This window comes from Lampetra fluviatilis, chromosome 47, assembly GCF_964198595.1.
Source record: "Lampetra fluviatilis chromosome 47, kcLamFluv1.1, whole genome shotgun sequence".
NCBI classification, from domain to species: Eukaryota; Metazoa; Chordata; class Hyperoartia; order Petromyzontiformes; family Petromyzontidae; genus Lampetra; species Lampetra fluviatilis.
This window is the reverse complement of record NC_136321.1, coordinates 1,405,211-1,420,135: the sequence shown is the minus strand read 5'-3', so window position 1 is coordinate 1,420,135 and position 14,925 is coordinate 1,405,211.

The following is a 14,925-nucleotide window of genomic DNA, read 5'->3' as shown; positions in this document are numbered from 1 at the left end:
GCCCCCCTCCCCCTCCCCCACCTCCCACCCCCACCTCCTCTTCACGCGGCCCCACGTGACGCCTCCTGCAGGCGTCTGGCGCCAGGGGGGGGGGGTCGCGACCAGCGCCCCGCCCCCCGGTGGCGCTGTGGCCACAATCGGAGCGGAGCGCGAGGGCATCCCCCGACCTTGCCGATAAATCAGCCAATCAAATGAAGGGGGTGGGGGGGGCGCACTTCGTTACTCGATCCATGGATCGATGAATCGACACAGGCGACTCAGGGGCCATCCATTCAGCACGTACGCAAGAAGGGGGGAGGGGGGGTAACCCAAACGCGTGCGTCTGGGGGGGGGGTCTACTGACAATGTTCGTAGCATAGGAAACGGGGGGGGGGTGGGTGAAGCTTCGATAACACTGGTCAACAAAAAAAAAATTCTGGCCTGTACTTTTGCAGCTGTTTTAGACTAATTTCAGAGTGCTGATTCCAAATCTGATCTCAGATTTGCTTTATCACATCTCATTTTTAAATCCTTTATATTAAGTGCACTTGCTTGCACGATTACGACCGCGCAAATCTTTCGGTCGTTTTTTAACCCACTTCCCGTGATCCAATCGAGCTGACATTTTGCACACAGACTCGTCGTGCGTGACAATTAATTTTTGTGGAAATTTTTTTCCATAACTTTAGACTTTTTAGGAATTTTATTTTTAATATTTAATTACCAATTGCTTAATGGTGGCAGGCAATCATCTGACCCATAGGTGGCAGCCATCTCAAGCCAGAGGACGAGAGGACTCGAGCCGCCACGCATATAAAGGATTTATAGTGAAAAACATTTATTTTTTACGGGTTAATTTTTATGCTATCGGCATACCCCATTTTCATTGATTTTACCCGAAATTAACTCTGTCACTTATGATTGCAGGTTGTTGCGAGTCAGTGACTGCTTTAGTGTTAAAATATGGTGCTGTATTTTTAGGATAGTGTGTTTATAATATTATTTTATGTAGATATCCACATTTATTTAATATTTTTCTTCTGCAGTTTTTATTGAAAATGCAATATTTGATATCTCAAAAACCTGATGTGATAGACAAAAACTGATGCCAGATTTGGAATCAGCACCCCAAAATTACCTAAAAACCGTTGGAATACCTTATGCCAGAAAACGTGTGTTAACCAGTGTAATAATGTGTCTACTTTGGCCTTCAAATAAATCAGACAGTCCGGCGGTGGACGATCTGTTTGCTTAAACACGTTAATATTATTAATCCTTGGTCGATTCTGCGTGGATTAAATATCGGCCGTTCTACAGGATTCGGGGAGGGGGGGGGGGGTGCGTCAAGCTGTACGTACGCAGGTGGGGGGGGGGTAAAAAGTTTCGACAGATTGTTGTGTAGCCTACTCAATGTATGGCCCCTAACCCCGCAAGTTGTGATTTAACCCCGCTATTAATCCAGATTTGAAGTTGTCGTGACTGCAGGGATCCATACACTTTGGTTCTTTCGGTAAAGTCACGGAGGTAGAAAATATATTAAATTAAATCACGACGTTTCGGGCGCAACACCAGCGAAACGTCGTGATTTAATCTATTTTATACCTACGTGACTTTACCGAAGGAACCAAAGAGTATGAACCCCGGTATTGTTTCGACGTTGGCTTATGATGATGGATCGACTGAGCGGGAATATATGCAATTAATCTCGATTAGCAATCCGCAAAATACCCATCGATGGGGCGTTGGGGGGAGTGGGATCGATTGTATCGCTCCACCATGAACACAAAACAAGTCAAGATGAACCCCCCCCCCTCGTGGGTACAATGCGCTCTAACGGGGGGGGGGGGGGGTGATGAAGGTGCAGGCCCTGCAAGTGCGCGCTCGCGCCGCTGCTGGTGGAAGAACGCCTCCGTCAGAGCCGCGTCGTTGAGCTCTCATTCGTGGCCAAGTCGCTTCTGGCGAAGAAGAAGCTCAGAGCTCAGTGGGCCCTGCTTGGTAAGACCAGCACCATGCTTGCGTTTCATTTGCCCGACTGTGAGGGCGGGCACAAGCCGGCGTGAGTTGGTTAAACGTTGAGTTTTATAAGAGCACCACGGGTGACCAGCCCCTCCCCACCCAGCCCCACCCCCCACCCAGCCCCACCCTCCCTCCGCACCCAGCCCCTCCCCACCCTCCCCTCCCAGCCCCTCCCCACCCTCCCCACCCAGCCCCTCCCCACCCTCCCCTCCCCACCCAGCCCCTCCCTCCCCACCCAGCCCCTCCCTGCACGACGGACGGACGGACACAATAATCCCCTGTGGGCTGGTGTAACCAGGAGGTTCCTACCAGTAAAAGAGCTTCATAGCCCATCGGATTCCTCGTGCAGCAGTACAGATGAACACGCTGATTGTGGATGTCTCGGACCCTCATCATCCAGGCTGGTCAGGCGCGAGGTTGCGTGAACCCCCCCACCACACGCCACGATCTGCTGCTGAATGATCGCGAAGTTGCGTGAACCCCCCCACCACACGCAACCTCGCCATCATTCAGCAGCAGGTCGTGGCGGATGCGACCCCCCCACCGCCACACCTCCCCCCCCCGCATGAGACCCCATAGATTGCTACTTTATTGACTTCCCAATGCCCGTATGTTGAACTTCTTTCGCAACGCACGCAGCCAACCGCTGGAGGGTTATTGTTGTTATTATTATTATTATTTATTCATGGCACTGATTATGGAGCGTGAAATATCGGTACCACCGCCCTCATCCTCCCCACCTTCGGTGAATCCACTTCTGCATGTGTCCGGTCCCTGGCACGGGAATGTGGAATGTCACTTTTACTCGCTCACTCGTCACTCGCTCGCTCGTCACTCACTCGCTCGTCACTCGCTCGTCACTCGCTCACTCGTCACTGGCTCGCTCGTCACTGGCTCGCTCGCTGCTGGAGCACCTCTCTGGCCCCTGGCATGGGAATGTGGAATTTGCACATTAGGGAGGGGGGGAGGAGTGGGGGGATATTTCCGGCTGTCACTCATCGCTGCCTTTGGCTGTGTGGCTCCCGCCGCTGCTGTTGCTGCCGTGGCGATAGCGCCGGGAAGAGAATGAACGCTGCGTCACTGCGTGACTGTCACTGTGTGACTGTCACTGTGTCACTGTCACTGCTTGACTGAGTGACTGAGTGAATGACTGAGTGACTGGGTGAGTGACTGAGTGACTGAGTGAGTGACTGAGTGAGTGACTGCGTGACTGAGTGACTGAGTGAGTGACTGAGTGAGTAACTGCGTGACTGAGTGACTGAGTGAGTGACTGAGTGACTGAATGACTGACTGAGTGACTGAGTGAGTGACTGAGTGACCTAGTGACTAGCTGCCACACGCGGCCGCTACTGCCGGCAGCGTTGGGTGAGTGGGTGGGGGCGGGCGCTGTTGTTGTCGCAGCGGCTTGTTGACCAGAGTGGAACGCGCTGTGCCGCCACCGCGAGCCACGTGTTGTTGCGTGCCAAGCGAGTCACCACCACCTCCACCCCCCTCCCTCCCTCCCCACCTCCCTCCCCACAATCCTCACCCACACTTTCCAACACCCCCCCCCAAACACTTCTCACCCACGCAGCCCCCCACCCCACCCCCCACGTGGGGCTTCCCTGGCCCGGGGCAGGGGTCTGTCAGATCGCCACATTGAGGCGGCGGGGAGGGGAAAGGTGGGGGGGAGGGGAAAGGTGGGGGGCAAGGTGGGGGGGGCAAGGTGGGGGGGAAAGGTGGAAGGGCAAGATGGGGGGGGGGTGGAAAGGTGGGGGGGGCAAGGTGGGGGATGAGGTGGGTGGAGGCAAGGTGGGGGGGGCAAGATGGGGGGCGGGCAAGGTGGGGGAGAAAGGTGGGGGGCCAAGATGGGGGTGGGCAAGGTGGGGGGGGGGGGCAAGGTGGGGAGTGAGGTGGGTGGAGGCAAGGTAAGGGGGCAAGATGGGGGGGGGCAAGGTGGGGGGGGGGGGCGAGGTGGGGTCAGCGACCTGCGGCTCCGGCGTCGCGTGCGGCTCTGCGCGAAGGGACTGCTGCTGCTTCGTGATGTTGTTTATTAAAGGACTACCACGGCTCAGCGCCGGATTAAGATTGTGTAGGCCCCTGGGCTACAGGTACTGTGAGGCCCCCAGTAATATTTTCAAAAGGAAAACAAAGTTAAAGAAAAATAAAATGTATTTTTACAAGGCTAACAACAAATACAATTCAGCATTCACAAGTGAAATAACTTTTCACTTCATCTCTGGAGGCCCTCCAGCTGACGGAGGCCCCTGGGCAGCAGCTCCTAAAGCCCCCGTGCCTTAATCCGGCCCTGCCACCATCTCGTATTCATCACATTGCATGGCCGCTCTTGAGATATTGAGTGTTTTTTTACCGAATTCATTTTACCAGGTCAGGTCCTGCTGAGCTGCCATGTAGTATTATTATTTTTTATTTTAAAGCGACATGGTTATCACAAATTATAGCTCAACCAAGTGTCTTATCATCATCACGTGGGAATGTATAGCAGCCAAATACTTGAAACTCATCTCAACTCATACTATAATGGGGCAAGCGTGAGTTTTTTCATCTGTATAGACTTTTGTAAAATCCCATTTTTTGAGCGCGTAACATTTTCTCACATAGATTAAGGTCCCGTAGATTTGAACATTTAATTAAGTATTACAGTATTTTAAATGGCAGTAAAAGCTATATATATTTCAGTTTGGGAAATATGACGGCCGCTTTATGTGGGTTTGATTTGCGACGCACTTTTACGACGTCTATACGAGGCCACCACGGATCTAATGACGACACGGAATCTTAATATACGGCCCAAATTTGCAACACGACTCTTGAGCGCGTGTTGAAGAGCGATGGTTCTGCCGTGAAACGTCGTGGAAGGTCAATCGAGGTTCATTTCCAAGAGGTCAAATCACTTAAGCGGGGGAAGAAAGAAGACGAGGTTGTAATTTATTTATTTTTTATAAACATGCCTTTTTTGTGCCAATTTTGGTGATTACGTTCAGAACTGCGTACCTGGCAACCCCTTCTCAGTGCCTATCTTATTACAGACCAATTCAGACCTTATTGGTTACCCTGTGCCATTAGAAAGCTCAACGTTCATCCTACCAAATCCCATCACAAGGGAGAAACACAAATGAACCCAAAAAAATGTTTGCTCGTATTGAAACGGCTGTACACCGTATGGACCTGAAAACTCAATTTCCCTGTGCAGGAATATATGGAGTAAACCGTGTGGGTTGACAGGTATAAAACTGTCCACTTAACACCCTTGGGACTATTAATTTCTCGCACTAGTGGGCCTGTTTCCTAACACGTTATAGTATTAAGAATGGTTACTACATGTTTTTATTTAAATATTCCGAATGTTAATGTCTATTAATTTCTTAGAGTAGTTTAAATTTTACTAATTCTAACCTATGAAGCCTAACCTGACGTTAGGCTGCATCGGTTCGAATTGAAGGCCGATGGCCCCCAAACCCTCCGCAGGACATCAGTGATGAGGGCCCTGGAGGACCCGGAGAAAAATCCACGCGATTACGGGGAGAGAGAGAGAAACTCAAACTCTAAATATACAGCAGGCGCCAGGGAGATACACAGAGCCACACAGGGAAACACATACCCAGCGAGATACACAGAGCCACACAGGGAAACACAGACCCAGGGAGATACACAGAGCCACACATGGAGATACACAGAGCCACACAGGGAGACGCAGGGTTGACAGTAATCTGGGAACTAGATAAAGGAGGAGCAGAGGATTGTGATCAACGAGCCCCAGGATTTCGCGTGGAACTCAACTTAGCTTGTGACAGCAATCTAGAGTCTCTGTGTGAAAACGAATCACAGTGACAGTGTGAAGTGAGTTCTAGGATAAGAAGTTTAACTCTGCTTATACCTTGCTACTATAATACAGTGGAACAGGGAGGCGGGGAATCCGTTGGATATACGTAGATTCAAAGTGGCCTATCGCTTGGATACATTGCCGGCGTAATGGTCGACCCCAGGCTGGGGTTGTCAAGCGCTCTTAGCCGCTGCGTGTTCCCAGTGGTTCTCACGTCGTGTTGCGGGTGACAGCCATCGAACTAAGATGGCCACCGCGTCATTGTGTGCTTTTGGATGCACTTCTGCGGTCGTCTGCAATGCTCTTCCGATATTAGGAGGCACGTGATGAGTGTGAGCACAATATCGCCTTTTTGAGGGCTGCACAGAGTCCTATAGTTTAGAAGGAGTGCTCATGCCAATAACATCTGGCAACCCAGCATGTATTTGTCTAAAAAGCCTGAACTCTGCTGATGAGGCCCAGAAGCCTCTCACCAGTCCACAGCTTTGCTCGCTTAAACCAAACGCTGCCGGATCAAGTTGGTTTGGAAAGCCAAGGTGCTGGTGACTTCCAACATTCGTGAGCCAAGACGGAAAGCTTTGAAGCAATATAAATCAGAATACCATCCTTGAACAACGCTGCGCACGGTCCATACATGACCATTGATACAAGCACACAACGATCCCTCATGTGACCTTGTAAAATGTCGTTACAGGTGGGCACTTTTTTCATCCAGGGCAAGCATCTATAGAAATTGGGTCGGAAAACGATGGCGTACGTAGTGTGGGCAGCCATATGCCCTGGCCACCTTTGTCTCCCCAGTGCTGATGTGTACACACGGTACCAGGTACTTGTGCGTCTTGGCTCAAGTGGCGTCTTTACCGGAGACCTAAGGACACAGTTCTGATGGCATTGGGCGATGGCATTACCTGTGGACCAGGAGTCGAAGCCAGGTCACAGCGCAGTGCATATGCCACCGTTCGAAACAACCTCTGCTCATGAACAAAGACAGAGGTCCCCCGTATAGCCTTAACAGCTTGTTGGGGTCAAGTGCCGTCAGCGAGCACCTATAAAGGCAGGAACGGCACACGAGGGGGTGGGTGGATAGCACCACGGCCGGCCGCTTTTGTCTCCCCAAGTGCTGATGTTTACACATCGCACCAGGTACTCATTCAGGGGGGTGCATTGCCCCCCCACCGCCCGCCCGCCCCCCCTGTTGGCCAAAGCTATGAATTGGAGGCCCGCTTGACAACCACCATGAGATACGTTGTCAACAACAAGTGTCACAGAACAACAAAACTTATTTAAAACGCAGTTTGAATCTTATTTTACGAAAATGCTTTCGCTTACGCTCCACGTTTCAACGAGAGGGGTCACGTTTGGCTTCTGCGCAAATCAAATATCGGGGCCCCACCTGACGCATCCCCCCCCCTCAGCTGACTGATAATATTGTCACGAGGCCACTGGTGTGGAGTCAAGGATGGAATGCGTGGATAATCGGAGAAAGGAGAAGGAGGAAAGAAGGGAGACTGGGACGAGCAGAGAGGAGGAGGAGGGCACGGCTCGAGAGAGAGGGGAAAGAACGCTGGGCAGGAAATGGAGGAGGTGAGAAGGAACGACCAGGCCCAGATTCCGGTGATGATGCGAGGGTGATGATGAGAGGGGTAGGAAGAGAGGGAGAATGAGAGAAGGAAGGATCAAGCAAGCGGGAGTGAGCTCCACAGAGGGAGAGCGGCGTCTGTTACCACAGGGGGCGGGAAAGTGTGAAGAGACGCACGCTCGGGATTATCTTGAGAGACAGAGAGAGACAAGAGCACGTGGATTAAAGAACACACACGCGGCAGGCACGTGACTTCATAGCTATGAGGAGTGAGTGGGGGGCTGGGCAGGGCGTGTCACAGCAGGTGAGTGACGTCATAGTTAAGAGAAGTGAGTGGGGGGGGGCTGGGCAGGGGGTATCACAGCAGGTGAGTGACGTCATAGTTAAGAGGAGTGAGGGGGGGCTGGGCAGGGCGTGTCACAGCAGGTGAGTGACGTCATCGTTAAGAGGAGTAAGGGGGGGCTGGGCAGGGCGTGTCACAGCAGGTGAGTGACGTCATAGTTAAGAAGAGTGAGGGGGGGGGCTTTCAAAACGCGAATTGGATGTAACACAATGAATGTGTAACGATTATCCCACACAATCCCTGGGACTATAATAATCAAGAAGGGCGGAGCAAACACTCCTCGCTTGGGGGGAGCAAGAGGATTGGCTGGAAAGTTCAAAAGTGAAAGAGCTGGAGGGTTGTGTTTGCGTCAGGCGGGACAGTTGGCCAGCAGAGTGTAAGAGAGGTGGCGATTGGTGACGGCGGAGTAGGACGAGGGGCGGAGCCAGGAAGAGGTTAAAAGTGGGAGTGGGAGGCTGAGTTTGGGGCGTTACAGGAGGTGTGGACCCGTGCCGTGAAATAAAGACCTTACATTGTGTATAAAGAATGTACGTAGTAGGGAACACATTTTTTTTTTTACGCAGAAGCGAATTGGATAGAACACAATCGAGTGAACAGAACTACGCCGCGTGAGTAGGAATAAGCGGTCGTACGGATGCCTCGGCTTAGCATCGCACAGGGCATTGGGAGGCTGCTGGATGCTTCTAGATGCGACCCACGTGCTTCAGTCTTTGTTTAGCCTGCGTACGCATCTCACGTGCTATTGTGTATTTTTTGTCATAACGCGGTGTTCTTCAGGAACACAACGGGCGCGTTATAGAAGAACAGACTGTACATACATCCATATCCTCAGGAACAATGGAACGCCACGTGGTCTCAGCTGACTGAGAGCATTGACGATGGCGAATGGCAGAGTTTCATCCAAAGAGGGAGCTCCAACTCGAAACAACCTCGGCTGCGAGTGGAGCATTCCACTGGCAGCCGCCCCGTGCTGTTCGTCAACACTGCCGGGTTACAGCGACTTTGAATGTTCCATTTCGTGGAGGGGGGGGGGGGTGCCTTGCATAATTAATTACTCTACCCCACTCACAGTTGGAAGGCCGTGAGTTCAAATCCTGGGTCGGGCGGTTAATCTTACCATCACCATTATGAACAAATTCATCATCGTCATATCTCGATGGTTGCCAAATTGAGTACCCCTGTAAGACATGTCAGCAGTGGTAGATATTATAACCGACATGATATGCCAATCAGGTAGATTAATCAAGCAACATTATAATTGACTACTTTTTTGTAGTCATTTACGATTGCCCCCACAGGTTGTCTCCAGCAGGCAGGAAACCACCAGACAAGCCACGCCCAGTGTGATGACGCCGATGACGTCACAATGCCCACCCATCACCTCCTACCCACCGGCAAATGGGGTGGGGGTGGGGGGACAGAGGTGGGACTTCATTTTTCTCGAAACTTGTTTTCATCTTTCATCCGAAAGCTAGAGGGCAGTCAGGAAGCGAAACGAGGCCTCGGATTGGTGCCCCCTAATCTGTGTGAGACCACGTGGGGTGGATGACGAAGAAAGGCGAGGTAGAGAGAGGCCTGGAAAGGGGATTGGCTAGAAGCAGAGAATTGAAAGGATTGTTGGGAAATACGGGAACGCAAAAGGCGCGTAAACGAAGGTTGCCTGAGAGGAGAGTGGCTGAGATCCCTTCGAGAAGGAAGACGAGGATTGGCTGTGGGAAGTAAAGTCAGGGAAGCTTCGAGATGAGGAGGCTCAAGGCAAATAAAAAGGTGAAGCACAAAGGGAGGTGACGCTTGGAGAGAACACTGAGCTGTGCCTCAAGACAGTGCTCTTGTCCATGCTAAAGGCTCTGAATACACGCCGGTCGTCATTACATAACCGATGGTGGGCAGAGTAATCGATTTCAAGTGCGTATAAAAAAAACTCGTCAGTAAACATAAAACATACAATTCTTAACATCACATTGTGTTAAGTGCGTCTCTATTTACGTGCGCCATGAAAAAGGTTAATTTCCCGAAACGTTGGCCACGATATATTTACCATTATAAGGCCACACGAAGTGTAATTAACGAATGTGTCGAGTGTGTTTCTGCTGCTCTTGTTACATATAGGCTTTGTGCACCACTGCCAATGCAGCTCCATAGATAGAATTGACTCTGCCATAGGAATTGTCGAATTACCATTATCTCAGGGCCAACGGAGATCACCATCGCCACCATCCCACACTGGTTGACGCAGTGGAGACAACGATTAATTCTAGATTTGAAGTTTAATGTCTGACTTTACAATTGACTTCGTATTGCAACTCAAGTTTGCGTTAAAAAAAAAAACGTGATGAATCCCACTGGTGTTGGATAAACAAAGGACATCGCCCATTCCCTCACTGCAGTATCGAACTGACAAGATCACATTTGGAAGCCACTTTCAAAGTAGGTATCAATCACGGGCCTGCGGCTGAGAGCCGGCATTTGAAGCCAGGTCATCAGCGGTTGCTGGCTCAGTGGTCCTAGCACGGCCAAACACGAGCGCCAAGAACTACACATTGCCAAGCTGTGAATAGCTAAATAAATAAATACTAATCACAGTAACCGTTATGTTGCGTTTTAATTGGAGAATATTTAAGGTAAATTAATATATATAAAGACTTGGCATAAAACGAACGGGCTTAAATACACCTGGCATCGATTAATGATTTGTTTCTGGGCCAAGGATCAAACATAGGTGGCGATTGTAGCAGAGTCACATGAATATGTGAGGCCACGGCCGCGAAACAACTCCGCAAATGCCGCAATCCCCTCCCGGCCCCCGCACTAAGCACACACTCGCTCACGCAGCGCACCCACGGAGTGTTCTGACGGGGGGGGGGGGTGCCTGGCACATCGGGTTTTAATCCGAAGGGCCCCTAGAGGGAGAGTCCCACGGTTTCCCGGTGCCAGGAGATTGGCCGAGCCTCACGGGACAGGTCACATTGCGGTGCCCCTAAATTGGCTTCAGATTGTCGGGGCGCAGAAGGAAAAGCTTCACTGGGCCAACCGCAATAAGTTACTCACGGCACTGGGAGAGGCAGAGGGTGGAATATTAGGCCAGAAGGGCAGACCAGTAGATTAGAATTAATGAGCAAGGGAAAACAATGGGTGAGCAGAGCAGCAGCACATTCCGTGGCACTCCATGTAGATGGCGCAGGCAAGCGCGCGATTGGCTGCGTGGTACGATGCCACCCTGGGCGTTTGAAGTTAGGGGATTGGGCCAGGGTTGAGACGCTGGAGGGGGACGATGGCGGTAATCGCATGTAAGCGCATGATTGGCTGCATGGCGCGACGTCCCCCCTGGGCCTTTGAAGTTTAGAGAATAAAGGTGGGAGCCCCGGGAAGATTAGGGCAGTTGTCTTCAACCTCCGGGCCATCAAGAGCCACTCCCTGCGGTCCTGCCTCCTCGAGCCGCTCGCTGCCTCCGTGTGATGCCAGCAAGTGCTGCTACGAGGCAGCCAATCAGCGATGTCCCTCAGAGAGGGCGCTGGTGCGGGGGGGGGGCGATCACTCGATCGGCGGGGGCCTGGCGAAAGGCGGCCGACGAGGAGGAGGAGGGAGTGGAGGGGGTGGGCGTCACGCCCCGCCCGCTTGCAGGGAGCGGGTAGGCGGGCGTCGGCCTCCACAAACACACACATACACCACAAACACACACATACACCACACACACACCACACACACACAACACACACAACACCACACACACAACACACACAACACCACAAACACGCAACACACACACACAACACACACCACACACAACACACACCACACACATCACACACAACACACACCACACACAACACACACCACACACACAACACACACCACACACAACACACACCACACACACAACACACACCACACACACACCACACACACAACACACACCACACCACACACCACAAACACACACATACACCACACACACACACAACATACACCACAAACACACACATACACCACACACACAACACACACCACACACACACAACACACACCACACACAACACACACCACACACAACACACACACAACACACACCACACACACACCACACACACCACACACACACAACACACACCACACCACACACCACACACACAACACACACAACACAGACACGCAACACACACACAACACACCACACATAACAAACACACGAAACACACACACACAACCGACACACGCAACACACACACAACACACACCACACGCAACACACACACGCAACACACACAACACCACACACACACAACACCACACAACACCACACACACGCAACACACACACAACACACCACACACAACAAACACACGAAACACACACACACAACCGACACGCAACACACACACAACACACACCACACGCAACACACACACGCAACATACACAACACCACACACACACAACACCACACAACACCACACACACGCAACACACACACAACACACCACACACAACAAACACACGAAACACACACACACAACCGACACACGCAACACACACAACACACACCACACGCAACACACAACACCACACACACAACACCACACAACACCACACACACGCAACACACACACAACACACACCACACACAACACACACCACACACACAACACACACACACCACACACACCACACACACGCAACACACACACAACACACACCACACACAACACACACCACACACACAACACACACACACCACATACACAGATAACAACAGCAGCCACCACACGTCATCAGAGCTTGTGCCAGGCTAGGTGCAATAGGAGGCCACATTAAGCGTCGTAGGCTCGCCGACAGGAGGTCAAACACACACACACACCAAGGCCGTAGCCATGGAGTCAATATTGGGGAGACTAAAACTCCCAGGGTGTCTGGAGGTCCTAACCCAGAAGAATATCTAAATTTGAAAAATCATTTCCTGCCTAAAATATTTAAAAAATTCACTAACACATGGGATGGACTTTTTTTATTTTTTACAATAATGTCGATTAGTGTATTGTATTACATTGCTCTGTTTTACCTTTTTACTATTTCTTGTTTCATTGTATGTAAAGGCAGAGATTAGGGATTAATAAAGTACAACCATAACCACAATCATATAACCAGAAATCGATGCATCTATTTATATGAAGACGAGCTTCACTACCCGACTTCGCCCGGGACTTAGATTCACCACGCCCGGCCGCCTTTGTCTCCCCAGTGGCGATTACTCGTTTGAGGCTGAGTCGACCTAGGGGAGGCCCAGGAGCAGTTGAAATAATCGTCACCGGTGGTGGCCGTGAGCGGGAATCGAACTCGGGTCGCCGGGGTCGTAGCGCAGCGCGCTAACTGCTACACTACAATGCGTCACGCTTACTCATGCGCGGGTCACGTGACAGATTTGACGTCACAGCTCAGTTGCCTTGCAAAAAATAGATGCATTATTCAGCTCCCCCCCCCCCCCCAAATATAAAAGTGTATTTTTATAATCTTTGCATGGTGTACAGTCTGGAAAGTACCCACGTGGCAAAGTTTGTTGTATGTCGGGAAGTACGCTAAACATTTTGAACAGACACACATAATCACAACTTTGCCTTTTATTTTAATGGAGATAAAAAAGACAAGTCCAGATATTGTGGCCAAGGTTTAGCAAGTATTTTTTTATTATTTACATAGCATAGCAATTATTTTTATAGCATAATATTGGGGGGGGGACATTATAAGCATATTTGAATATTGGGGGGATGTGTCCCCCCAACATATATTATAATTACAGGCCTTGAAACACACGCACCACATTTACAGACAAAGTCAGGACAAAGATCCCCCGTATAGCCGTGACAGACTGTTAAGGCAAGTGCTGTTATCGAGTAGCACCTATGAAGGCCGAAACAGCACACGAGGGAATGGTGGTCAGCACCACGCCCGACCGCCTTTGTCTCCTCCGTGGCGATGTTTACAAACTGCACCACGTACTCATTTGAGGTTCAGTCTACCTAGGGGAGGCCCAGGACCGGTTCAGATAATCGTCACCAGTGTTGGCCGTGAGCGGGAATCGAACCCGGGTGGCCGGGTCCGTAGCGCAGCGTAGCGTTAACCACTACACCACCGCTCCTCGACAAGACGAACACACACAGCGAGTCACGCACATCATCCCCGCACGCCTTCGCTTCGCCATTAGTGCGCAGTAATTAGCGCGCAGGTCAGGCGGCTTGACACCGCCGCCTTTCAGCGCTCGAGCACGAGCAGGAGAGATAGAGTGGGCGATAGAGCGACGGAGCGAGGGGGGCTGGGATGGGAGGATGGGAGGATGATGTTTACTTGGTGAATGGCGACAGCTGACATACGGGAGGAGGATTGCCAAGTCCCCGTAGCTCTACCATCATCATCATCATTATCGCTCTGCAACACAACACCCATTGTAATTGTCCCCGCCCCTGGCAGGGCACGTCGGCTCCTGGTGGCGATGTTCTCGCTCGGATGTCGCTCTCGCAACCCGGCACGACCACGGCGCGTGCTCACAGCGCCGCTGGCCCCACGGTGGCTTGGAGATGTTGACTCCCTCGCCTGGTCTACAGGAGGTCGCGGGTTCTATCCCGACCCGGACGTCTGCTGCTCTATATTTGGTGATTGCGCGTCTCTCTCTCTCTCCGTGGTCGCGTGGATTTTTTCTCCGGGTCCTCCGGTTTGTCCATTCACATTCAGAATTAACGTCACCACGTGTTTGGAGTGTTTGGCTGCTGCCATAAATGTCCACGTGATGATGATGATGCGCCGCTTCATTGAGCTGCCATTTGTGATGGCCGGGTCGCTTCTAAAAAGAGCTACCTAGTAGCAGCTCCGTGGGCCTCACGTGGTACAACAATAAACATCGTAGTAGCAATAGAGTAAGAGGGTTGGATACCGCCCTGGCGATGGCAGTCGTCGCACGTACTGATGTCGCATATTGAAACGTTGCATATCCGCCCCTGTCTAATCAACCGCACACACACATATTTTTTAAATCACGGTTGGTGAGATCAGCCCCACCCCCTCCCCCCCAGAGGCCCAGCAACGAACAGCACTGCTGAAGGTGGCACAGACAAGAGTGTGTGCCTCGCCTTGAGCCAGGTGATTATCGTACGGGCTTGGGGGAAGAGACGATCATGGGAAAGATTCCCACAGCGGAGCA